At 37.9% G+C, this 24,894-nt stretch overlaps 2 long non-coding RNA genes across 5 annotated transcripts in view; both read right to left on the minus strand.

Annotated features, from left to right (window-relative positions):
- Window positions 1-11,215, minus strand: part of LOC138111227 (uncharacterized) — a 55,761-nt gene extending 44,546 nt beyond the window's left edge. For 3 of the 4 annotated variants that reach the window (XR_011151287.1, XR_011151286.1, XR_011151288.1), the window contains exon 1: window positions 11,102-11,215. This is a non-coding gene — a long non-coding RNA (uncharacterized lncRNA). Of the gene's footprint in view, window positions 1-8,399; window positions 8,485-9,274; window positions 9,368-11,101 lie in introns of those variants that run through there. The other variant, XR_011151289.1, reaches the window with a different exon arrangement.
- A 7,152-nt stretch (window positions 11,216-18,367) lies between these two features.
- LOC138110731 (uncharacterized) lies at window positions 18,368-21,556 on the minus strand. The gene is made up of 3 exons (XR_011151034.1): window positions 21,474-21,556; window positions 20,963-21,054; window positions 18,368-18,438 (listed from the first exon to the last, which is right to left on the minus strand). It is a non-coding gene; the product is annotated as an uncharacterized lncRNA (long non-coding RNA).
- Between the last annotated feature and the right edge of the window lie 3,338 nt (window positions 21,557-24,894).

Raw genomic sequence — 24,894 nt, forward strand, 5'->3', positions numbered from 1 at the left:
TTTCAACCTCTCACATCACATCTGGGGCAGCTTTTTGACCTTGCAAGCACACTTGTCATCATTTTGAAAGTATAAAAAAAAAATTGTCTCAGTCACATGCAACAGAGCTATCCTGAGCAGTGTAGGTTTGACGTGTCCCAAATAAGTAACATCACCCCAAAATCATAACAGTGTTCTCCACTACATAAACTGAGATTTCACAAATTGAGTTTGTTCCCAGGTCATGCTAAGCACATGCACCAATGCCTCTTGTCAGTGCCTTACACCAGCCCTTGGTTTTGCAGTGCTGATGTATCATTAATTAAATCAATTTCTCATGTAAACTGAAGAGACAAGTGTTCTGAGAAATCAGTTCCACATACAGACCCATCACACTGACAGCTGGGGCTAACTTTGCAGTTCTGGACAGGGGACTCTGAGGCAAAAGACATCACTGTAGAAGAAAAAGGAGTCTAATTCTGGTCATATGCCAGCCCAAAGAAGGGATAACTCAATTCTCAGTGAAGACAGCATTACAGCTAGCCTGAAGCTTGCTGCCACACTCCAAACTATATTTGAATTAACATGACATTTTAGGAGTGTCTTTGTTGGGGAGTTTTGTTGTTTTGTTTGGATTTTTTTTTATGTTTTGTTTGTTCATTTTAATTCTATTTGTTAAGTATGGAAATGCTGAGATCCTTCAAACTCAGAGCACTTTAAAATGATAGGTTGTCTACACAGCAACAGCATTTTCTTTGCCCCCTCAGGACTTCTGTGTGTCCAGCTGACCCTGCTTCCCTTTCCTGAACTGCAGCTCTGCACCCCAGAGTATGCTGACCTAAATGCAAACCCTTTCTCCTCAACTCTGTCCAGTCAGCTACTTCCCTCTGGAGATAAAGGCCTCCTGAACAAAAAGATGTTCTCACTGCACTGTGCAGAGGATGAAGGTCTCCACTGAGCAGATCACCAGCTGAGCTTGCATTATATACACACTCACCACTTACCCACATATAGGGGAACTATGTTGTTCCACAATCCTGACAATTTAACAGAACTGAATCTCAATAAAGACATATGCCACAGCCCACACAGGGTTTTCCTTTCCCACTATTTCTAATACAACATTTTCAAACTGGAGAACATGCTCATGTTGAACTACATATCATTTTCAACTGCTGCCTTCATTCATCTGAATTCCTACTATATTTGATTTTAAGTGCATGTACTTCAAATGCAGCTTCTCACTATGGATATCAAATGCTCTTATAGAATGTTTCAAGAGCTATACATCAGCAGTTTATTTCGCTCTATTTAAGAGCAGTGAAGTCATTGCAGTATTTTTGGTTGGTGTTAACTATGCAGAATAATAATCTGTTCAGAAATGCCATGCAGAGCAGTCAGAGAAAAGTTACTGATGAACTTGGGAAATACCAGCCTACCTTCAGGGTACTAAAACCAGCTCCTGTCACACTGACTATCAAATTAGTGAGCAGATGTTCCTCCTTCTCTATAAGGACTGTCTTCTCATTCTAACTTCTACAGCTTATTGGACCACTTCAACTCCATGGTTCAATTTTTTTTAAAAAAAGACCCCAAACTCTTCCTGTGATATTTTCAATTCATTTTTTCTTAGCTCTGATTGGTATTATAATACATAATTAAATATGTTTTCCTGCTAGACTCCCAAAACATGGAGTTAAGAAAGAAGAGGTAGATCCCAGCTGTGCTTTTGGAATGCAAATAGTGACAATCTACCTCTGTATAGTTATCAATAATTAACACCCAGATACATTCCACTACAGATGCTGTAACAGACAGATCAGAAAAACCTTCATGCCCCATTCTGGAAGGGAGGGAAAAGACTGTAACAAGCTATTTCATCCATGTGGTTTTGCCCCACATCTTTATACATCTCATTTCCTCGTTCTCACCTACTACCCTGCTATTTTGACAACAGCTGCTACTTTTAGTAAGTATAGTAAGACTTTTGGATATGATCTTGATATTCTTTTAAAATTAGCAGGGTCTCTGGAGTTGGTGCTTAATTTTCACTATTTTGCCTGTTTGCTGTCCCTAGGAATCCTTGCAGTGTGTTCCTTCCTGAAGCATGTTGAGCTCTGGAAATGTAAAGGCTTTTTCAAGCCAGAGTCAGTTGGTCTTACTTGTACTTCTCACACATTCTTGTGTTTAGAAAAAGAAAGTTAACAAAGAAACAATAAACAAAACAACCCTTTTTTTTTTTTCTTTAACCTATAGGCTGAGCACCTGCTGTCTCAGAACTCATTCCACATTAGCTTCTACTGTCTTTAACTACAGTCATTAAATTGGACTAAAACCACTCTAATAATTAACCAAATGACCAAAATATCACCATAACACTATTAAAGCAAGAATAATATTCCAATTCAAGAATTAAAAGTTTATGAATTCTCCAGCCATAAAAATGTTAATTCAGACTGTGTGTAAAGAAACTACAAAATACTTTTCTTGTCAGGGCAGACCTTAAGTTGTTAAAAAGCTTTAATCTGTTGCAGGTTTGTATCCTCAAGCTTTTTCATTCCTAGCTACAACTACATGTGTCAGCAAGTCAGTGGAACTGCATGCAGAGTTTAGAAGCACATGATAATTTAACTCCTTCAAGTTACACAGTAAACAGAAACCTTTGGCTAAAAGGCTTCACTTTTAGCAGAAAAGCAGGAGTTAGAGCTCTTGTTCTTAAAAATCCACTTCATTCCCCTTTCTTCTAACTCTTCAAATCCAAAGCACCAGCCATATAAACAGCAGTGTTTGATGACTTCACATCTCTTGCTGGCATTCCTGATAGATCATGACTGAACTGGATTTTATTTAGGTGCGTGACACTGCAAAGGGAAGAGATGAAGTGAGAAGAATTTATGCTGTCTTTGCAAATACTTAACTAAACTCCAAAATAACCAAGAAAACTGATTCCTAGATTCTAAAAGATGTGCAGTTTTAGAGGTGCTATAAGGTATTCACAATTACCATTTTCCCATTATGTTCTTGTAAAATAACAGTGATTCCTGTAATATATTTCCCCTTCTTTCTGTCTGTCAGGAGAGCTGCAGATTAAGCAGACCAACTCTTTCTAGTCAGGGCATTAGGACTCAGGGATAAGTAGTTTACTACTGCTCAATGGCACTCCAGGATATTTTCTCTAGTCACCCACCACCCAAATAACATGCTCAAAAAAAAATTGCTTCAGGAGAAGCTTAATGTTTCTAGAAGCTCTGACTTAAAGAAAAACCCTGCCTCTCCTGAGCCTTGCTTAGCAATTTAGATCTGTTAGGTAGGCTTAGAGCACTGCTGAAAGAGGATTCAAGGAGAAAAACCTCAAGTTTAACACTACCTTGAGCAGTTTTTATCTTTACTGACTTAAAACAACCTGTCTCTGATGACAGTGGAAGCATCATTTGCTCCACTGTATAAACTGTCAAATTCAAAACAGCAACAGACAGTAGAGCTGGCTATAGCCAACAGAAAAACAAAACCCCTGTGGCAGCACTAAAATGTAAGGACTATTCAGTCACATCTAGAGGTAATGGGAAAACTAATGAGTTGGAGCTTTGGACCCATTCACTTTCAGTGTAATTCAGGCTGCACCTTTAATTAAATGAGAGACTCTACTATAAGCACTACTTAGAAACTACTGAAAAAGAAGATGGGGAGAGATGAAGCCTCTTTTCCCCCCTCCCCATCCCTTTTTATGCTCTCACATCTGACAAAACCAATCTCCTAGCTGCTTGGAGCAAAAATTCTCCTGTTGTTGCTTTTTAGGAGTTTTCTGATGATCTCTCAATGGGAAACTGAGCAAAGTCAGGCCCCAGTACCTACAGTGTCAATCAAAATGAAAAGAAAGATGATTCTCTTAATATCTTTTTTATGTTTAATTACTCCTTGCACCTTCTCTCAAGGGGTTAAACTATGCTGGCTTATACTAAAGGCCTCACAATCTGCAGGTCTTTGACGTAGAATTTGAAAAACAGCTCTAGTAAAGCTCAGAAAAGCAGAGCTTTCCTTTAAAAAATGAAGCTTGGAAAAGATCTTCTGCTCCTTAAATCCCAGTCCTCAATGAAAGATGGAGAGCTGAAGGGACTAAGTGCATGTTTGTGTTTAATTAAGGGAACCTCTACCTTTAGGAGTAACAGGAAAGTGTTGTTTTCATTACATATCTTGTGCAAACCTAACCTTTAGACAGGGGCCTCTAGAAACATCCTAATAACTACAGCATATTTAAGAATTTTGATCTGTTTAGAGAAGTTCATGATGTATAGAGTTCTAAGCATATACTCTGAGCTGTAATCTTAAAAGATTATGAGCCATCCTTTTACCAGCAATGGGACTCACCAGCTGAAGAGTTTATTTCAAGATCCCTGTCAGAGGGAGTAACAGTCAACAATTTCTCTTGTGCAACCTGAATATACTATTCCCTATTTCATTTCCTATTTGTATCTCTTACTCCAAAGGATGCTTTTAGGACCAAGAATATATTGCTTGTTTTCTGTGAATGGGAAGCACAGAGCACAGTGTTCTCTAGATGTTAACAAGACACTGATAATGTGAGTCAGTGGTACTACCTGACACCCATCAGGTGGAGAGATGTAAAGCTGTGCTTTCTCTCTGTAGAATCATTCATGTGGAGGGGGAAAAAAAACCACAAAAAATAAACTAATGCATTTTTCTGCTGACTGGAGAACTCACCACAAAATACTTGTCCAGTCTGTTGCTGAAGAAAACTCAGATATGAGATACTCCTGTTGCTAAGAGCAGTGATAAGCATAAAACTGAAACCAATGAACCTAAAGCACCTAAGCAATGAAACAATTGGATAAAAAATATAATGTAACTGCTTCCAGGATTATTTTAGCTTCACTATGTTTGCAAATAAACACAAACCTTACTGTGGACTATTGAAGAATCTATCAGACTATCAACAGACTCTTCAATAGTTGAGAGTCAATTTGACAGCTCAATTACCTGAGAAAAACTTACTTGACCATTACTAAACACATTTAAATCCTGAAAGTTCGTATTTACAAAGCAGCAAAGAGAAGCTTAGACTCTTGCCACCACTACAGCTTTAAAAGCTTCTAATATAAAATCATACTAAAGGGAAAATAAAAGCTATTCAGTACTCTTTAAAACAATAACATGAGTACAAAATTAAAGCAGTAAGTCTTGTCTGTATAAGGCTTTGTGTGGTATCTGCACACATTAACTAAAACATTTTAAGCTGCATTCTGAACAGTTGCCTGCAAATGTTTCAGAAATCATCTGGGATGATGCTCTGCAAGACGAAGAGCCTGATTCACTGAATTAAAAGAAAGAGATACTGTTGAGTCATGGTAGCTGAGTCATTGGGTAGTTATGTTTCTATCTAAAACATTTTTTTAATCACTTGAAGATACTCAAAATAGCAAGGATTTCAAAGCAAAAGGGAAAATATTAATTCAGAAATGCAGGTCTTCCTTTTACACAGATCCCCTAGCCACAAGGGGATACATGAGAAAAAGACGTACATAGACGTCAGATTTTGTAAGCAGCAAACGTATAGAAATAGAGTGCTTCCTAAATATTTCTACTAGACAACTCAAGTTTTTAAGCATACATCAACCACTGTTCCTGATACTTTTCACTATATTTCATTTATTTGGCTGCCTATACAGAGCTATAATTCTTTTCATCATCACTGTAACAATGTCATTGCTGGTATTCAATTGAGTTTTTAAAGATTCTAGGGCAATTCATGCCACTTTGTGGGTATAATTAATTAAGAGTTCTCAAAATAGGAGAAAAAAGTGGAGAGCAACCAGCCTGTTCTTCCTGACCCCAGCTTTGTCAGTCTCACATCTGCCTTCACTGCACAGTAACAACTATCCTTACTCTCAGGTATTTTTCACACTTTTAATAGAGAATTACCTTTATAACCTGCTACAGCTCTGAACAGAATGAGAGAACTGCAAATGGTCATCTACTGATTTCAGCACTGAAAATATGCCACCCAAGATTTAAGCTTCATCTTATAATAACCCATTCAAACAGCAGAAATATTCTAAATCAAAATTAATGCTAGACAATTAAAGATGAACAACAAAGATGCATAGAAACCTGATTCACTTCTTTCATCCCTTTTTTATAAAGAGGTCCATTCTTCTGATAAGCTGAAGTAGAGATGTTACAGTTTCAACTGTTTCCAGAGCATTTATTGTGTTCCCTCTGGTAGTCCAGCAACCTTCTTTATTCTGATATTTCTCCTCCTCATTTTTTTCCTTCCCTAAAGGATCACAGCTTGTCCTCTACTCCGACAACAACAACAAAATCCAATCAAACACAAAACTCCACAATCAGACAAAGAAAAAAGGCTGGGCTTATTCTGAATCACTTACTAAATAATTGGTCTAGAGTATTTTTCCCACCATCTTTTCTGCCTTCACTTTTCCCCCAGCTATATAAAAAAAAAACACACACACAAAAAAAACCCCAAATCCAAATCAAATAAACCCCCAAACCAACAAACACATACACCTCCACCAACCACTTCTGTGCTCAAATCTTGGCTGAAGATATTTATCCATGAGTTGTGTCAGTTTAGTTTGGATTGTAGACTCTTAAGAGGCAAGGATAATATCTTACATAGTTCTTGTAAGCTCCATACGCTTACACGATTCATTCTTCTTATATTATTACTCATAAAATGTTACAACTGTGTGACTAAAAGGAGAGAAATATCTAAATTTCCCTGAAGTTCAAGACAATTTGGTACTGAATGCCCATTTCTCCATTGAAACAAGTAAGCCATTCTGCAAATATAGATTCAGAGCTTAATTCAGCTAAAAGATACACTTTCTTCTGGGTTACTCTTTCATTGCCACTTACTGATATTAACAGCTATGTTTTACCCAGCTCTTTCGTGGCCTCAGACTTGCATATACAAAGAGATTTGCAGAGCTATACAAGCACAGGAGGGCCTCAAATATGTGACTCAGAGGGCTCACAGGTTATGTTGAAATTACATTTCTTTTAAGAAGCTTTTCCTCCAGCAGTACCACAGGAGGTGAAACACAACTTTTTCCATAGTCTCTTCATAGCTTTGGAGAGATCCATTTGTTTTTCCAGGGGGAGTAATCTTATTTCCTCACCCACATTAATTCCTATTACTTCTCCATTACTGTGCTGCTGCAAAAGTATTTCCATTTGCAGTTACATACCATTGCTAATGACGTTCTTCATGCTCTGCTATATGGAACTTCTGAAGAAATATCTGGAAGTTATTCTAAATTGATATATCTATATTTCTTCTTTAGAGATTTTGCTTTCCCCTTTGAAAGATTTAATCCTCTTCAGAGCAACACAAATTCAGACTTTGATGCCAAAAAGGGTTTAAGTAGCTGTTCTGCTAAGCAGGATGTAGAGTTTCAAATGATTCTTGTATCCAATCCATAACTTTAAGGCAAACAAAAGCCTGTCTTCCAGAAAACTGCATTTTTCTAATCTTAAGAAAAAACCACAATGCCACTCTGCAATGAGTTACTGACTTGCATGAGCCATTTTCTGACTTCCTAATTCACTTGAAAACCCAGCAAAAAAGCCCAAATCTCTCAAGGGAAGCAGAGTTTGCATCTGAATTATTTTTCCAGGCACTCAAAGAGATAAATCAAGAATTTAAAAGAAATTGAGCCAGTGAGTATTTCCCAGCAGTCTGCTTGAACTCTGCTCTGCAGGTTTATATAACTTCTTGCTTTCAGACACAAGGATAATGAGAAATTCCCCAAAGGAAGTCCCAAATGAACATCCCAGAGAAAAATCACAGATATCATTATCCAGGGAAAGAGAACTGAAATCACATGAGATATAATTATTGAGGTTTTCTCACAATTACATATGTAACTGTAACTTATATTCAGTAAGATAAGTTTTTCAAGATCTTTTAAGTTGTGCATAAACAGTAATATTTCCAACAGTGGAACTCATCCCAGCTGTATGACAAATTCTTTGTTTTAGAAAATACATTCCAGGTTTAATAGAAATGTTTTGAGTTCACAAGGAAAATCAAAGTTTTCAGCCCAAAAATTTATCTAATTTTTGAAACTTGAAGTAAGATTCTGCATGATGTTTGTCTCAGGGAGCCTTTGAAAGACTTTACTGAGATAACAGTGAATTAAAAAGGACATCAGTATCATCTTCCATTGGAAGAGAAGGGATTTTTAAAATTTAAACTAAAAGATTTGTGAAGCTGCAAAAGTGCTCATGGTTCTTATTTTTGTTTAGTGATTTGTTCAGGATTTGTTTTAAAGTGTTACCATTTAATAAGAATTTTTTTTTTTAAAGGAACATGCTCAATCTCAGAATATAGCACGGTCTCTGACAGAAAAAAGGAAAAACCACATGAAGTGACTGAGTACCTTTCCAAATTGGAGCACATGAACCTTTCCTTGTTGTGCAGCTTTAAGAATGACAAGTAGATTCAACAATTTTACATGCAAAAATCTGTAACCGAAACAAGATGCAATAGAAAAATTCAATACACTTATAAATAATTTTGCCCTTGAGGTTTACAAAATCTGAGAAGATAGTGTAAGTCTGCTGAGTTTGGAATTTATGCCTTTGCATTCTACACATTAACTTGGCAGAGGTTCTAGGCCAAGTCCTGCATTACTTGGTAAGGCCAAACATCTGCCCAGGAACTGGCAGGCAAAGAACTGTGTCTCACAGCTGTTCAGTGTTACAAGAAGTCATCAAAACATAGATTTATGCTTAAACAACACAAGGACATTTCTTACAGAATTTATGTTCTACTCAGTGCAGAATACTGCTGTCACCTCATGAGGAAACCTAGATGTCTAGAGAAAAAATTTTACATTCTTTAACTCTGAAACACAAAAAATTAAGGAGACCTTAACTCAGCATCCACAGTGTTTTACTGTAGCTTCAGCTTCTAATAATTACAGCAAGTAACCTTTTAGGGTCATGTGGAAAAGGTATTCAAGAATGAAATTAAAATTCTCATACACTTCAATATTTTTCATTTCATTACAGACTAGCATATTTTATACTATCCAGAAAATATAGAAAAGCATAGATGGTCCAGCATAGAAAAGACAAGGCAAGACTTTGAAAGGAGAGAAAGGAGATAGAAGGGACATTGTGAAACCCCCAATAAACAGTGACACACACCCCCCATAAAACCCCCACAGAGAGAGGCTGCAGAGTTCACAGCCTCTGTCACCAGAAAGCAGTGACTGCCTGATTAGATAAAAATTGTTACTGAAACCTGCACCTTCATCTGTGACCAGAATCAATGAGAAGCCAAGGAACAGCTCCATAAGCTGGGACAACAGGAGACCAAAGCATCAGATGTTTGTCCAGATCATGCCTGTTTTCACGAGTACCTCTGTATCAGACCCTTTTGACCACACTAGAACAACAAAGGCTTTATTATAGCCACGAGTTTTGAAAATTTGCTATGCTTTGAAATTTTGCTGTTGTTTTTTCCACATGCTGGTGTGACTTATTTTGAAGAGAAAATATGCTTCTAATACATCTTCAATTCACAAAAATGTAAATTTCAGACAAGTAACTACTGTATAGTTCCCATGTCATAATTACCATGAACTAAAACAAGACTAATTTTTAAGGCTTCTCTCATTGGACTAAGAAGTCAGACTAGTAGTTGTGAGGGAGTTTAATCTATTTCAGGAGAATCTATTACTCTGATTTTTTAACTCATGTCCAGAGCAGCCTAAAAAACAGCATTTCTTCTCACATACTTTCATGGCCGTGTACACAGTTGTTATTTACCTGAGATATAATGTAGAATAAAGGAGTTACAGCATGTCACTAGATGCTATGTGAATTAGGCTAAAAAAAAAATACCAGGGTAAATACATTTTTAACTCCTTTCTTCTACATTTTAATTCAGCTGATTAAGGCATATACATGGCCATAAAAAAAACCCACAGGTTCAGATAGTCTCCACCTTTTTTGGCCCTGGAAAGCCTGAAGCAGATACACTAGGGCAAGTTAATAAATGGTTAATTTTACATGCAGCAGTGGTATTAAGTCATTATCTCCAAAAAAATTTCCTATGTTATTTATTTCACCGGAATAATGGCTCTGATTTCACAATTTATTATATCATAAAAGCACCAATGCAGAAGCAGCAGTAGAGAATTGTGACAGAGTTTTATACACATATTAAAACTTTATACAGCTTAGAACTCTATGTTGCACTGCAGAAGTATTTCATTACTTCTAAATTAATTGTCCAACCAGAAAGTCATAGATCCTAAACTAAGCTTTCATGACTAGTACAAAATAACAGCACCAACACTACAAGCCCACTACTGACAAGCAACTGTGCATCTGCAAAGATTAAAGAATCTCAACCCTCCTTGAGCCTTTTCCCTGGAAGCAGCCATAATCACAGACTTTGAAGACAAATACAATGAGTCCAGAGAGCTTAAAAAGAGAAAGAAAGCCTGTGGGGGTTAAAAAAAACCATAGGAAAAGATAAGGTTCTCTCTCACAGTAGAATAGCAAATTGGATGTACATACTTATCTTCAAGTACTTAAAGACTTAAATTCATCTTTTATGTCTGTACTCATCAGAAACTCAGAAAAAAAAGTCTAAAGGGCTGTGGGCCAACATCTGCTATTATTCTGTCCTAGGATGGGGCAATTAGAAGCACAAATAAGGGGGTCATCACCCCATTAAGATTAGCAGCACAGCTCTGTACAGCTTCCTATTGGGGCAGTAATTCAGTAAATTAGAGTTTCAGAAGTTTACCTGATGTAAATGAAAGAGAACTTAGAAATTAAAAAAAGAAAACAACCAAGAAATGGAGACTTGTAGTTATATTTTCTTTTTGTTCATATAATAGACAAGCTTTGATACAGTAGCTACCTTGTCCACTAGTTTTCAAAGGTTTCTAAGTTTAAGGTTTTCTAAGTAACCTCATCCTACTTTTAGATAATATCAGTTGTGACAATACTTAAAAAAACTCCAGTCATTGTGCACTCTGAAACTCCCAGGATTATAAAAGTAATGCCTGAAGAACACCGTCAAACATGAGCAGAAAAACAGATATTAATCACAGTCACTAACCTTATTACCTCTCTCCAGCTCCCTCACAAAGCAATACCTTCTCAGGAGCTCTGCACAGTCTCAACTTGCAAGAGTGGAAGAAAATCTGATGCAAGCTGCACCTAGCAGCCTGCAGGTGTGTGCAATCCCATCTAACTGCTTGCACCTGGGCACTCCTAACTCTCCACCCCCCTTGCCCCATAATTTCTCTCTGAGGTCTCAGCAGGTTGCAATCTGTGTTGATCTGAATTGTTTCTCTACACCAGGACTGGTGCACGGGGCAGTTATCCTGTTTCCAGACACAGTAGTGTGAGGCACTCACAAAGCTTTGGAGAGACTAAGGACTGATTTTTTTTTTTTTTTTTTTTTTAATATTTTCTCTAAAAAAGAGCTCACTGCTCTTAAGAATCTCCCAATTTCTGAATTTAAGTGGGTAGGTCAGTACAGGAAATCCACTGATGATTTATGTTCACTTTTGCTAGACTCTACTGAGAGAAAAAATTATAATTATGAAGGACAGACTCATTAGAGTCTAAAGCTGCAGGGAGATGTAAGGCAAGATGTAAAGATACAGTTGTTTGGACTCTTAAAGTAATTTACTATTGCTTTTCCTGAAACCCTTTTAAAAATCATAGAACATTGAAAACTCCAGGGATTTTTGAAAAGAATTTTATGTCTGCAGTCCAAAATAATAGCAAAAATTGTCTTAAAAACCACAATTAAACAGAAGCTTTTTTCTTTGTTTGTCTATATATAATGGTTTTCATGGAAAAATACTTTTCCAAGATTATTTAGTATCTTCTGACATCTGCAGTTAAAAAAAAAAAACAACCTATGACGAACTGGCCATAACACACACTCCCTATTCTTTGCCCTGCTGAGGGGAGGAAGAGGAGGGGAAGAAATTGGGAGTGAAGCTGAATCCAGAAAAAGGGAGGGAATGTTGAGTCCAGTCAAAAAGGGGAGTGAGAGAGTGGTTTTGGTGGACACTATGCTGCCTTACTTGTTCAAGCACCTGTACTGGTCACCAGTGTTACTCCAGTCAGGACTGCCACAGAACTAAATTGATTTCAGTGTGGTTAAAAGTGTGAAGTAACTTGGCTTTTTTGGTTTTGGTTTTTGGGGTCTTTTTTTAATGGAAAATGCTGATCTGCTTTTGGCTCTTAAATATTGCGAGACTCAAACACAAAAAAATGTAGCAGCACACTACAGTTGTGTGATTAACTCTCAGGCTGACAAGGGAGTAAGAGGAAAAGCCCTTTTTGGCTGACAAAATGACCAAATTATGATCTCTTGGTGTGAATGGAGTGTACAGGTCCACAAAAGTCAGTGAGATGTAAGATTAAGGCAAGACTGATGTGTAGCAGTATTTAGACAGACATTTGCTGTTTGTCACTCTAAGTCTGAGCAATGATTTTCCAGATGAAAACATTCTATATTTGTCATCTGTTTTTAACAGAAATTCATATGAACATGTATTTTTTAATCTTAGTTCAAGAGAAAGCTTAAAAGTTTCTCTTTTTAAGGGAATACAAAGATTTTTAAGGGAATACAAAGATTAACTCTTAAATCTATTCATACAATAAATGAGGAGATACATTCCGACCTAATGACACACTTTCCTGAGTGAATATATATTTTCTCATTGTTCATTTTGATGACATGACAATAAATTAATGTGGAGTGCTAAATCTTCTGTATGACCCCCTCAGTTGTGTTGGCACTAACTTCATGTGCATCTATTTCTGAGCTCAACAGGTGCATGAAAAGCAAGTCAAGGAGGGAATGTGCATTCTGGGGTGCATAAAAGCATCACCTGGAAAAACAGCATTAACAGAATACAAATGTTCACTGAGAGAGTAGATAGTGGGTCAAACATCATTATTAAACTGTAAGATTCCCTGAGAAAGAGTGATGAATAGTACTGAAGAGCAAAAACTAAAGCTCAGTTTATTTTTTTTTTTACTGTTCCACATTTGTGATCTTCCAATATTGTGGGAAAATGTTTGTGCCTGTTGTTTGTAAGAACAGAAGTGTTTGTTTCATCTGTGTGAAAGATGTTTTGCAGGAAGAATCCAGTATCAGTCCCCCTGCTAGATTGCTTCCAATTGACCTAACATTTTTTTGTAAATGCAAGGAAAAAAATAAATCTAAACCATCCCATTCCGTACTTGTGACTAACCTGTTCAGAAAGAATTAAGAGCATGCTGAATATGACGCTATAGCATAATTTATTCATTGTAGAAGCTGAACAGATTCACCATTCACTGTGAATTCTTTTGCTGAATGCAAACTCCTGAATCACTTTTTTTGTGTGCAATGCAGCAGTTAAGTTCTCCATTTGCAGCTAATCTGTGTGTATTACATACCAAAAGGCCAAATCAACCCAATTATAAGCAAATGAAATTCTGTTGATACCAGGTAAATTACCCATGTGCTAAGCTTGCTACCTAATACTCTTTACCACGTTGGTTGGCAGAAAAGGGTACTTGCCTTCTAAGAATGCTGACTGCAGGGCCTCTTCATTTCTTTTTAGTGTATCATGCTTTTGAAATGTCTCAGAATGGTCATGGGAGATGACAGACTTGTTAGACACTGCTGCTGGCTCTGGGGAAGATGTTTAGATACTACATTTAGATCTTTACGTTCTTCCTTTCATGTAATAAGATGTTTACAATAAACCATTTCCATTTTCTTCCTCGAGCCATTCTCCATGAGACGACGTTGTCCACAAGCACTGAAGCACCACACCATTGCCTCTGACTATAGAACTGCTAGTTTAGGTAAGCTTTGTTCCGATAGAAAACATCAAGCCTGTACCGTTATTTTTTTTTTCCTTTCAAGACTGAGCGTACCACAAGGACTCTTGGAAGCAGGAAGAAGTAGGGGTGGGGAATATGATGACAATTTTGGCAATAAATTAAGTATTGCTAGCATTTTGAGGCTACAATAAAGATTCAGAAAATGTGGTGATGCAATGCTTTTATTGTACTTTTGTATGTTCTTTGTACTCTAATGGTTCATCTCTACTTTCCCCACTCCTACCCCAGTTGGTCTACCCCAGATCCAAGCCGCGCCCCCAGTGCTCCCAAAAATGGTTATCCCCTCCCCTTATTCTGGCACCTTCCCTATCAATCACCCAAACCCCTCCCAGAGTTCTGGACTGTTCTGTGTCTGTCACCAAAGCCCTCCCTAATTACCCTTATATGGTCCCCATCAATCCCCCTAGACCCTGCCCCCTCGGATACCGCCCCTCTTAGAAATCCCCTAAACCTCAGGCCCCATTGGGGCATGTGACCCCTCTCCCTCCACCCACTAAGACCATTGGAGCAGATGTGATTCCTTCCCTCCAGCATCCCTCCCTCCTCATCCGCCTATTGGTCCCTAGTTGGGTTACGCCTCCTGTTCAACGCCCTTTATAAGGCATGGTCACGCTGCAGCTGTTGCTTGTTCACCGTGGATCCCTTTCAGTCTGGTTTGGTTCTTTCCCTTGGCAAGCCTCCCTGCTACTTTTTATCTCCCTTCATCGAGGGCTGCTGACTGCCACAGTGCCTGGAGCCTGTGCTCTCCTGGGAAGAGCAGAGGCTTCAGAGGAGCAGCTTTAAAGCTCTGTGGCTCCGGCTGCTCCCCACTCCTGCGGCACACCGCTGGAGCTAGCCTGGGCAGTGGACAGCAGCGGTCACTGAGACAAGAAAATCGTCATGTTACATGGTATTTTGATGTTTTGTTGCCATGATGTCTTTTTCTTGTCTTTTCTGCCAAACTAAATTCTTGGCAATATTTATATGAGTTTTCAAGTTAACTGTTATTGAGAGCTTCAATGCTTCGTGTAAATGAATTATAAGTAGAGAAAATGCATTCCATCTAAAATTTATCTAGACTCTTCAAGAGCACTGTTCTTCCTCAGGAGTGCAACAACTTCAGTTTGCAGTGCCTTTTTTTTTTCTTTTTTCCCTCAGTTCTGCTTACAACAATGACAGTCGACATTAGTAAGTAAGAAAGCACATTCACCAGGACCTAGCACAAGATGTTAGACATCCTGGGCAAAGATTCTGACAATTTGGGTGTTGACCCCTTCTGGAAAACTCCTTTTGAAATAAAACCAAGCAGAAAACACAACAGCCTGTGACCAGCCTGATGCTGGATTTGTACTGCAGTAGACTTTCAGGGGACTGAAGCAAAAAAAAGAACTTGAGCACAGCTGCTGGATTATATTCAGGCATACATGGGACCTGCTGCTGGTTTGGTTCATTAGGAATCAGACAAAACTGGAAATACAACCTAACTGGACATGTCACAAATACCACAATATTAATCCCTTGACTTTCATAATTAAGATTATTAAATAGTCCATGATATTCCATTACATGGACAATACAGAGGTGACAGTGTGTCAGTACTTTGAGTTCTTTCCCCTTTCAGTAAATTTGGGAAGTGTATGGCTGTATAATGCCATTAAAAATCTATGAACTTGCAAGGAATTTGAAGACTGTGCTATGTTATAAAAAACAGTATTTGTATAAGCTATTTATGGCCCAGTACTAAAACCATTACTATTTCAAAGCTGAATGTTAATGGTAGCTGCCTGTGTAGTTAATTTTAGCCTTGAATTAATTGGACTCCTCAGTATTGTATTATTTGTAGAGCAATAGCCACAGGCTTTTTTGTTTTGTTAATGAGTTTTTTTAAGTATTTTATCCAGTTTCAAAGCAAAATCAGGATGTTTTTCTCCCAGCAATCTAGGTGCCTAGTTTTACACATTCACAACCCTATCTTTCTTTGGAAATTTTAATGCTGGTTAATGGGTCTTTTTCATTTTGCAAAAAGTACTGCTATGGATACTAAATCCAAATTACCATTTTGCTTGTTTATGCAAAGCCTAATGATGATGATGTTGCTCTGACTGCACCTTTAAAAAATATTATTGTACTTCTACATGAAACATAGGAAATGTTGTTTGTTATCGCCTTAACCTATGAAACCAAATTGGTGTGGGATTTTGTTCACTCTGAAAAGAATGTCTCTTTACAATTAACCCAGATTTAACCCTCTATCTCTACAGCATGCAATTTTAAGTCTGAGTGGTAAAGGGTAAGCAAGCTGATATACACTCACAAGGATATCCCACTAACATGCACAGAGGTTTTCTAAAGCAGTTGTTGACATGGATATGATTATAAGGCTGGGGGTTTAGGATTTTAAGTTAGAAGCATTTGACTGAGAAAACAAAGTGGACTTAGATGTTTAATGACTCTACAACTGAACTTGGGAGGAGATTGTAGCCTGGTGGGGTTGGTCTCCCAAGTAACAGGTGATAGGATGAGAGGAAATGGCCTTAAGTTACACCAAGGGAAGTTTGGATTGGATATTTAGGAAAAAAATATTCACTGGAAGGGTTTTCAAGCACTGGAACAGGCTGCCCAGGGAACTGTTTGAGTCATCATCCCTGGAGGTATTTAAAAGCCATGTAGATGTGGCACTTTGGGACACGGTTTAGTGGTGGACTTGGCAGTCCTGGGTTAACAGTTGGACTTGCTGACCTTGGAGGCCTTTTCCAACATAAATGATTCCATGCTTCTATGATTCTGTAGCCTTACACACATAACTTCACTATAAAGTTAACCAGTACCAGTTTGGCAAAGTGAAGTTGATGATAACTGGTTGATTCATTTGATTTCCACTGATAGCAGCTTTGTCAGTGGCTGTGTAACAACATCCTGCAATTGCAGCAATAAAATATCTGTAGCTGTTACACATAAACAGCTTTATTCACAATGTGCTTATCTCCACTGGCAGGGTGGTGTAAATAAGAATCACCTACTACTGCTCCAGTACATATTCAGCTTCTCTATGACTGTAATACTGATGTTCCCCCTTGAACTTCCTTCATGATTTGTTTATTTAGGTATGAAAAGTGATGTCAGATATTAGGCCTTGCTTAAAGATAGCAGCAATGACAATCAGCTTCAATGAGAATTGACTTGAGCTTCCAGACCTTGAAATAAGTGGCTAAGCAGGTTATCTCTATGTATGATGTTATGCATTACTTTTAAATAAATACTAAATTGTATAATATTTCAGCATTTATGTACTAAACTAAATGAAATACATTATCTGTCATGATGCTTTGTGGTTTTAATTGTAGATTGGTTGATCTTTGTGCTTAAGAACTAGAGGACAGTTTGCTACATCAACAGTCAATCCCTGGAATGACAATAGGATACCAGAGTAAGGGAGTAGAAATTCTAAACATCTAGTGAAATGTCTTACTTCAGAAATCAAAGCAAACAAAATCTTTCTATCAGACATCTGAAGAAGAGACAATGTCAGGTCTCACACCGGTTTGCAGACAGCTGCACAGCAGTTCTAGAATGCACTTTCCTATGGAAATAAATCTTCCCTTTTCACTGATTTTCAAAAGGGGCACAGAAATTTGTTCTACCAGATCTAACTGGAAGATGTTGAGGGACACAGCAAGATGCTGTGACACTTGTCCACAGCACAATATTAAAAATGTCCTCTGTACGGGTTATTAGATTGAGGACACATAATGAAATTTCTTCTAAAGCCTTTTGTGCAGCTCTGGTAGGTTTTTGATCACAGTCTATTCCCTAATTGCACTCTAGAGAATAAAACTGCTCTCTCTTTCTGCCTGTTGCCTTTTGCACGCAGCAGAAATCTAAACTGAGGTAGAACTGTAAGCAGCCTCTCCATCAGCACGTGTTCACAACAAGATTTCTGACCGTAAGTCAATGTGCCCTCAAGTTATTATTTAAGGGACAACCCTGGAAGATTGTGTGTTACCTCCTTAGATTTTCTTCAGGATGTGAGCTGTTGAATCACTGCAAAGAGTCTGGAAAATTACATCAGAAAATCCTCTCAAGGAAAGGGAAGCACTGAAGAAAGATGGAGAAGAAGGTGAAAACTACAGACTAAAACCTGTCCTCTGCGTCATCGTGAGCATGAGAGTACAAAGTGTATGACTGTAATCCAAGAGAAATGGAGTTTATCCAGCTTCTGAATGCATTGATGGACTAAAACTTCATCTGGGGACATCCAACAGCAGTCACAGTCCTTAAAAGTTCTGAGGAAGAAAATTGAGTATCTATAATAATACATAAAAGCGTATGAACCATCTGAATTGAAGATTTCCTTGGTCCAAGTGAGGTACAGCACAGTTTTATTTGATTTCTTACCACAGGTCTTTGAGGCTTTACAGTCCAGATTTTCCCAGATCTAGGAACAGAGATGCCGTCACCTTTGGGATTCGCTGTAGTTTAATCAGACCTTCCCACAAACTTGTCTTTGGTGAAGAGAGCTCTGATTCCTCAGCTGAGTCCCTAGATCCTAGGTTCAAACTGCACAGAGCAGATGAGAAACATCTTGTGAGAAAAGGATTTTCCTTTATTTTGGCTTCAAAAGCTTTCCTTTCATGTGGCTGAGCAAGGGTTAAAAACACAACAAATGCTTCCTTCTGAGGTCATCTGAAAGATTGATTTTGACTTTGTCAACTGGACAACCAGCAATAATCTCCTATAACTATGGAACAAATTAGGGAATAAAAATAATTTAAATCTAAATTTGTCATTTACATAATTTATTTCTCCAGTTCTCAACAACTCAGTGCATTTTTACTTGAGTTTCCCTCATGCACATACATTTTTTTTCCTTTTACCATTTTCCTGCCTTGCTGTGCTCTTTAATGAGTCCCTGCAAGAAATGGCTGCTATTACTCTTAGGTGATGGAAAAACAGAAAAACAGGCAATGAGTCTGTTTGTGGGGTTTTTTTGCTTTTGAGCAGTCACTACTGCATCCAAGAATCACTTTTCCAGGCAGTGAACATGGGTTTCATCTTATAATCCAAAAAAAAATGTCACAGCCAAATTAGTCTGTATTAAAAACATTGAGAAGATTCTCTTTTTCTCACTGCCTCTACACATAACAGAGAAAGAGATATTACTTAACCTTGACATTAAATTGTTGACATATTTTTAGGCGTGCCTTGGAATTTACTTTTCACTTTTTTTTTTTTTGTGAACAAATTCCAAACTAGAAGCTGAAACACTGAAGTTGCATATAGATAGACAATATTTTTGTCTCTATATAACAGGCATAACTAGTCTTATCCATACAATTATAAAAACAGAAGCATGTTCTTAAAGCTTAGCCATATGCTCTCTATTTAGTACTGATTCACTTGAAAGGGTTTTTTCCCTAAAAGTATTTTTTTTTTTAAACTGTGTCTAACACTGTCTGTTTTGGCTCATAACACTAAAAACCCACAGTGCTTTAGCACCAAAAAAACCCTCAGCCTTTGCTGTAGGTGGTGTTAACTCTGCTTCTTCTACAATTCAAATGATCTGACATTCAAAACAGCGGATTATTAAGGGATTCCTTCAATATCAGTAGGATTAGCAGCACTTAGATCTTTGAGAAATTCAGGCCAAAATTTTGGGTTTAAGAGTGTAAACTCTGCAATCTGCCTGCAATCTTGGCACCAGTAACCAAATGTAATTCAAGACAGCAGTAAATCCCCATTCACCTTTGAATTGTTACACCCTGACTTCCCCCATATGAGAAGACCTATAAAACAAACATCTTGCTGCTTTATATCCTGATTTTTTTCTGCCTCAGTTACAATATTTCTAGCATTAAGGACAATTTTGTCATCAAATTTCTAGTGTAGCTAAGACAAAGCAGTAATTCTCTTTTCTGAAATGTATGCTTTTTTGCAGCCACAAAATGAAAGATGATCACTTTCTTGCTAGCGTAGAGATAAAACGGAAATACTTGGCTAATGGGCAATTTATAAAAAAATCCAATCTATATGGCCTTCAAATGCAAGAAAATTTTTCACACTTTCTGACCAAGATCTTTTTTCTTGCTTTCAGCTTTAATAGGATGAGTTATTTCTCAGGCGCAATTTCCCACCCTGTCTTTAAGTGCACAATGATGTCAAAAGGGCACAGGCAAGATAAATCCAAGTGTTCTTCTATTTGAGTGTGTTGAGATTCAGAGATTTTCTTTATTATGCAGAAAGCATATTTTGTGCTAAAGTTTTAGAGCCTTGGAGTGGCTTTCTGCAGCATTTCTAAAAAGATCCTAATAGCTTGAAAGTTGATATTTAAAGTGGACTAAAAAGAACATAAAAATAATAATTGCCACATCTGCATAGTGCTGTCAAACATGAATACTGAACGCTGTATTAATGTCAGTAATTCCTCTTGGAAGCTTTTATACTTGGCATTGCTGTCATTACTAAATGTGTTTATGTCAGCTACTGTAATAATTTTTCTAATGCCATAACTTTCTTCAGTTAATTATAAACAAATTGGCACACTTTATTAATGGGTTCCACTAATAATATATTATCTCAGATACGTGTGAATGATACCCTGTTACTAGCAGTGATGCAGCTCAATTAATGATGCCAAATGCTATAACCTTCTTAATAGCAAAAGGCACACCAATATTCCTAGAAAACAAAATTAGATGTCTTTAAAATAGTAACAAAGCACGAGTGCACCGAGGGCAACATGATGCTGTCATGTTGGGTTTAAGCAACCCTGAATTTACACAGAATAACAGAGACAAACCCTGCCTAATACTTAACTTGTAAAAGAATAAACAAAATGCCTGCTGACTGAACCAAAGTGTTGTGTCTCTTGTCAGCTCAATCAGAAATGAGCAGCCATGGCTTTGTTCCTACGTTGGACAAAGAAACACAGAGAAAACCAAGCATATGAAAGTTCTTAATGCTGCTTAGGAGACCTCCATTTATCAGAGCTGATGAACAAGCTGTTTCTCAAGCTGTCCAGACACAGCTTCACAGGAGTATTTAAACTTGCTGTCTACAGAAGTTAGAATTTAAAGTTACATACGTGGCTTCAGGGGAGAAAAGAGGCATCACAGGACCTTGTTCTTTGGTGTGGTTGGCAGGAGGGCCTTGCTAGTGGAAGGATTTGTCATATTCCTGTGTTTAATAGCATAAAATCATTAATTTTTGTTAAATTCAAGCCAATTCATTACTTTCATTAATCATTCATTAATGAGTAATAAACAGAAAATATGAAATGTCACAATTTAGTAGCAAAAAAATTTATTTTGGGTATTTTCCCCTCAGAAAGAATAATCTGAACTTTACTAATTGCCCAAAATGAAACACTGCAAGTTAAAATACTTTGTTTTTCTCATTTTCTGTTAATCACAGGAACTGTTCCTGTGAACTTTGTGTGTATATAGCATAGTTGTTTATACCTAAGTGCTTCAGGTTATCTACACTGCCATTTATTCATATACATATCTGTGAAGTATCATGCACATTTCTGAGTGCTATAAAAATTAACACTTGAAGGAGCATGATAAATGAGGGAGTTAGCAAAGTAAAATTACCTTTTCATCAGTGCAGCCACTTTATAATTATATGTGACTATTACAGGGTCGGGCAGCCCGGTACTTGGATGGTTGAAAATTAGTTTGCTTGCTAACACAGTTCTGTTATTCCCTTTCTTCCTGGGGAGGGGAAGAGAGGTAGAATGAAAAAGGAGAAGGGATGAGAAAGATGGAGCTAAACCCCAGGTTCATTCTGGAAACACAGATCAAAACCCTTTACTACAATCCACCCTCAAAACTGAGGTGTTTCAGTATTTTCTTCAAGTTTGATTATTGCCAGGGAAAGGCCTACTGGCGATAAAGGCCTACTGGTGATGAAGGCCTACTGGTGATTCATATAAGAATGAGTCTTTCGTTCTAGAGAACATGCCAAGCTACAGGAGGCAACTGTCTCTAGAGAAGGAATGGTTCAGAGCTGCCTTTGGCTCACTGAACACTTCAGAAAATTGTGTTACCGCTGGTTTTTGAAATTACATTGCAGTCGCCTCTTGCAAGCGGGAGCCCCAGAAACAATGTAAACTCTCTCCAGCTATTTTGCATCAGGATCCTAGTGACAGATCTTGTACTGGCAAGTTCTGCTACACAGTCAGAACAGTTTTACATCACTAAATGTCTGAAATGTCTGACCTGAGTTGCAGGGACAAGGGTAATGTAGTTAGAGGCTGAAGAGCCATTGGGTTCTGATATGTAGCAGCCCACACAATATTTTTTAACATGGTTATCTTTGACGTTTTCTCCATTCACCACTCGTACAACAGTTTTGACCTGTCCCAGCATTCTCGAAACAGTTTTAAGTTCATTATCAGGCTCAAAGATTTTCTGTCAAAAGTGGACCTGCAACACACACATTCATCCCTATTCTCACCTGTCTTAAGTTCAGCCAATGCCAAGGCTTCTTGGCAGAAGAGATTCTCTTAATCCTTCTCTGTCCACCACTATGAATTATCAAGATAACAGTTCTCATAAATAGAAATCTATGCTCTAATTGTTGAGTGCTCAGTGCTGGTCGCAATGCCCTGATTTATTTCAGTGTTGTTACAGATCAGATACTGCTGTTATCGTTTACTAATGAAGTCCAAATGAATAACATCTGCTTTCCCTGCCCATTTTAAATCACAGACGTGACCTAGAACATCTCTTACTTTTATTCTAAGAATAAAGAACATTTTTTACTAAAAAAGGTCTGGAAAAGACAAAGCATTGGCCATAATGTATCCATAACCAACATTTTCTTTTATTAACATATTTAAATTTAAATTTAGGTCTAGGAATGTCAAATAGGTCTCTAATATGATATCTTGCTTTATTTTGAAACAGACATTGTTCTCCAGTCTCCTTTACTTTGCACCAATTTCACCTTGCTCTTGCCTGACCTACTTCACAGCAAGGTTTACTCTGCTTCTCATAAACTGCACTTCCCTGTCATCCCATGGGATTCACCTGAACCACAAGAACTCTCAACATCAACAGAATTACTAATAAATAAGGGATCTTTTACATCAAAGGAAGCACAAAGCATCTCAGTAATGCTGTAGAGGTATAAGAGAGGTATGATCTTAATGAGAAGGTCACATGTGTTGTTTGCTCAAACACAGAGAGTAATTTGGGCTGAATGAGAATTGCCCTGAGTTTATGAATAGCTAAATCTCCCACTTCCTACCAGCAAAGATTAGGCAACATTTGACATTTTTTAGAAAAAATTAGGCACTCTATCTAAGATAAAACAGTATATCTTCAACAAAGTACATTAGCTAAAAGATATGGATAAACATTTCACTCTGTAATAGCCTGCTTTGTCTACATAAAGGATAACATGCTTACTGCCTTTTACCATCAGAACTGCCAGCAGAATGTATCTATGAGCCACCAATTTATACTTATTGAGTCACTTTTTACCCTCCCTCTTCTTTTCTGCTTAACAATGCAAGAAACCTGCTGGTAAAAACATTACACAGCTTTAAATCACTTCGTTTGCCACAGCAAATAATTACTGAAAACAGTGACCTTGCTATAACTCGTTTATATATGTACTGAGGGGGAAATTCTTCCTGGCATGAAAGTGGACAGCAAGAAAAGTGCTCAACATAAGGTATGGATTTTAAAAAGAAACAAGACTGTTCACTATCCATGCATATTTTAAAACTTAGAGATTTAAGAGTGCCATCAGATCTGGTTTACGAATACTGCAGATCATCTGATTACTCAGTTCCAGCACATTGCACAGTACAACCTTCATCAGTGATGCCAAAAACTATTCAAGACACCATTTAAAATAGGTAGTGAGGCTACATCACAACCTTTTATGTCTTTTGACTGAAACTGAAAGAACTTTCTGCAAAAATTCTTTCATAGTATCAGTGTATAATATAACCTGTTTACTGAGAAGTTTTGTGAGTCATTAGGAAATTCTGCACTTAGAATAATACTTTATGGCTGCACCACCTGCTAAAGAAAAGTATTGGATAATCATAACTACAAGCTTGTGCAGAACAGTTCAATTAAAACTCAGGCAACAAAAAACGTTATTGTTTAAATGAGCAACCAACAAGCAGATTCTGCAAGTGGAATATATTCCAGAGCTCAGTATCTGGGTCATACAGCTGCCAAGTTTGCCTTCTGTGTAGCAACACTGACAGAGAAAACTGTTGAGGGGGATTCACATTTACATTTTTCACCAGGGTAAACAAGAACAGGCACTGTGAATTGCATGTTTAGGGAGCTGCATGCGGGGCTGCAGCACTACAGTGATAGCTGGTTTTCCTTTCCTATTGAATGAGAGCTTCGGTGGATCGATGTATTGCACAGGGTCCCTGGTGGACACACTTAGGCAGCACTTTCCCAGCACCTACACGTGCACACAGTCTCACCTTCACAGGTGGTTGTGAACAGCCGCTCACACCCACAGTCTGTGCATGACTTGGAGACAGAGGGGTGAGAGGAGTTCTCTGCATGCAATTCCGAGGCGTTTAATGACAAGCCTGAGCTGGTTTTATCCCAGAAACTCCCAAAGGTGGGCAGAACATCCAAAACCAATAGTCTGAGGGGGGGCAAAGGCAAGGTTGAGGAACATAACAGGGGCCAATGGGAAAAGGGATGGGAGGGGGGAGAGGGCCAGTGACCAGCAGAATCTAGACAGAGGGAGAACTTTCAAGCACAGTGTTGTAGGGCGAGACCTTTTAGGGTAATGGGGGGGGGGGGTGTAAAGTGTACTTAGCCACCGCAACACTTTGCTAAACCTAGAAGTAATACCCTGAAAATACCAGCTGTATTCTGCTCATATGTGTACAGTATCAGGATTTAGAATGCAATTTAGGCAGCACAAGCACCAAAATGTTTCTGAACAAACAAGGGTGTGAAATACTGAGACACTGGACTGTAAATCCACTAGGTCATCTAAGATTTTTCAAGAAGGTCTATCATT

This window comes from Aphelocoma coerulescens, chromosome 5 (assembly GCF_041296385.1).
Source record: "Aphelocoma coerulescens isolate FSJ_1873_10779 chromosome 5, UR_Acoe_1.0, whole genome shotgun sequence".
Taxonomy (NCBI): domain Eukaryota; kingdom Metazoa; phylum Chordata; class Aves; order Passeriformes; family Corvidae; genus Aphelocoma; species Aphelocoma coerulescens.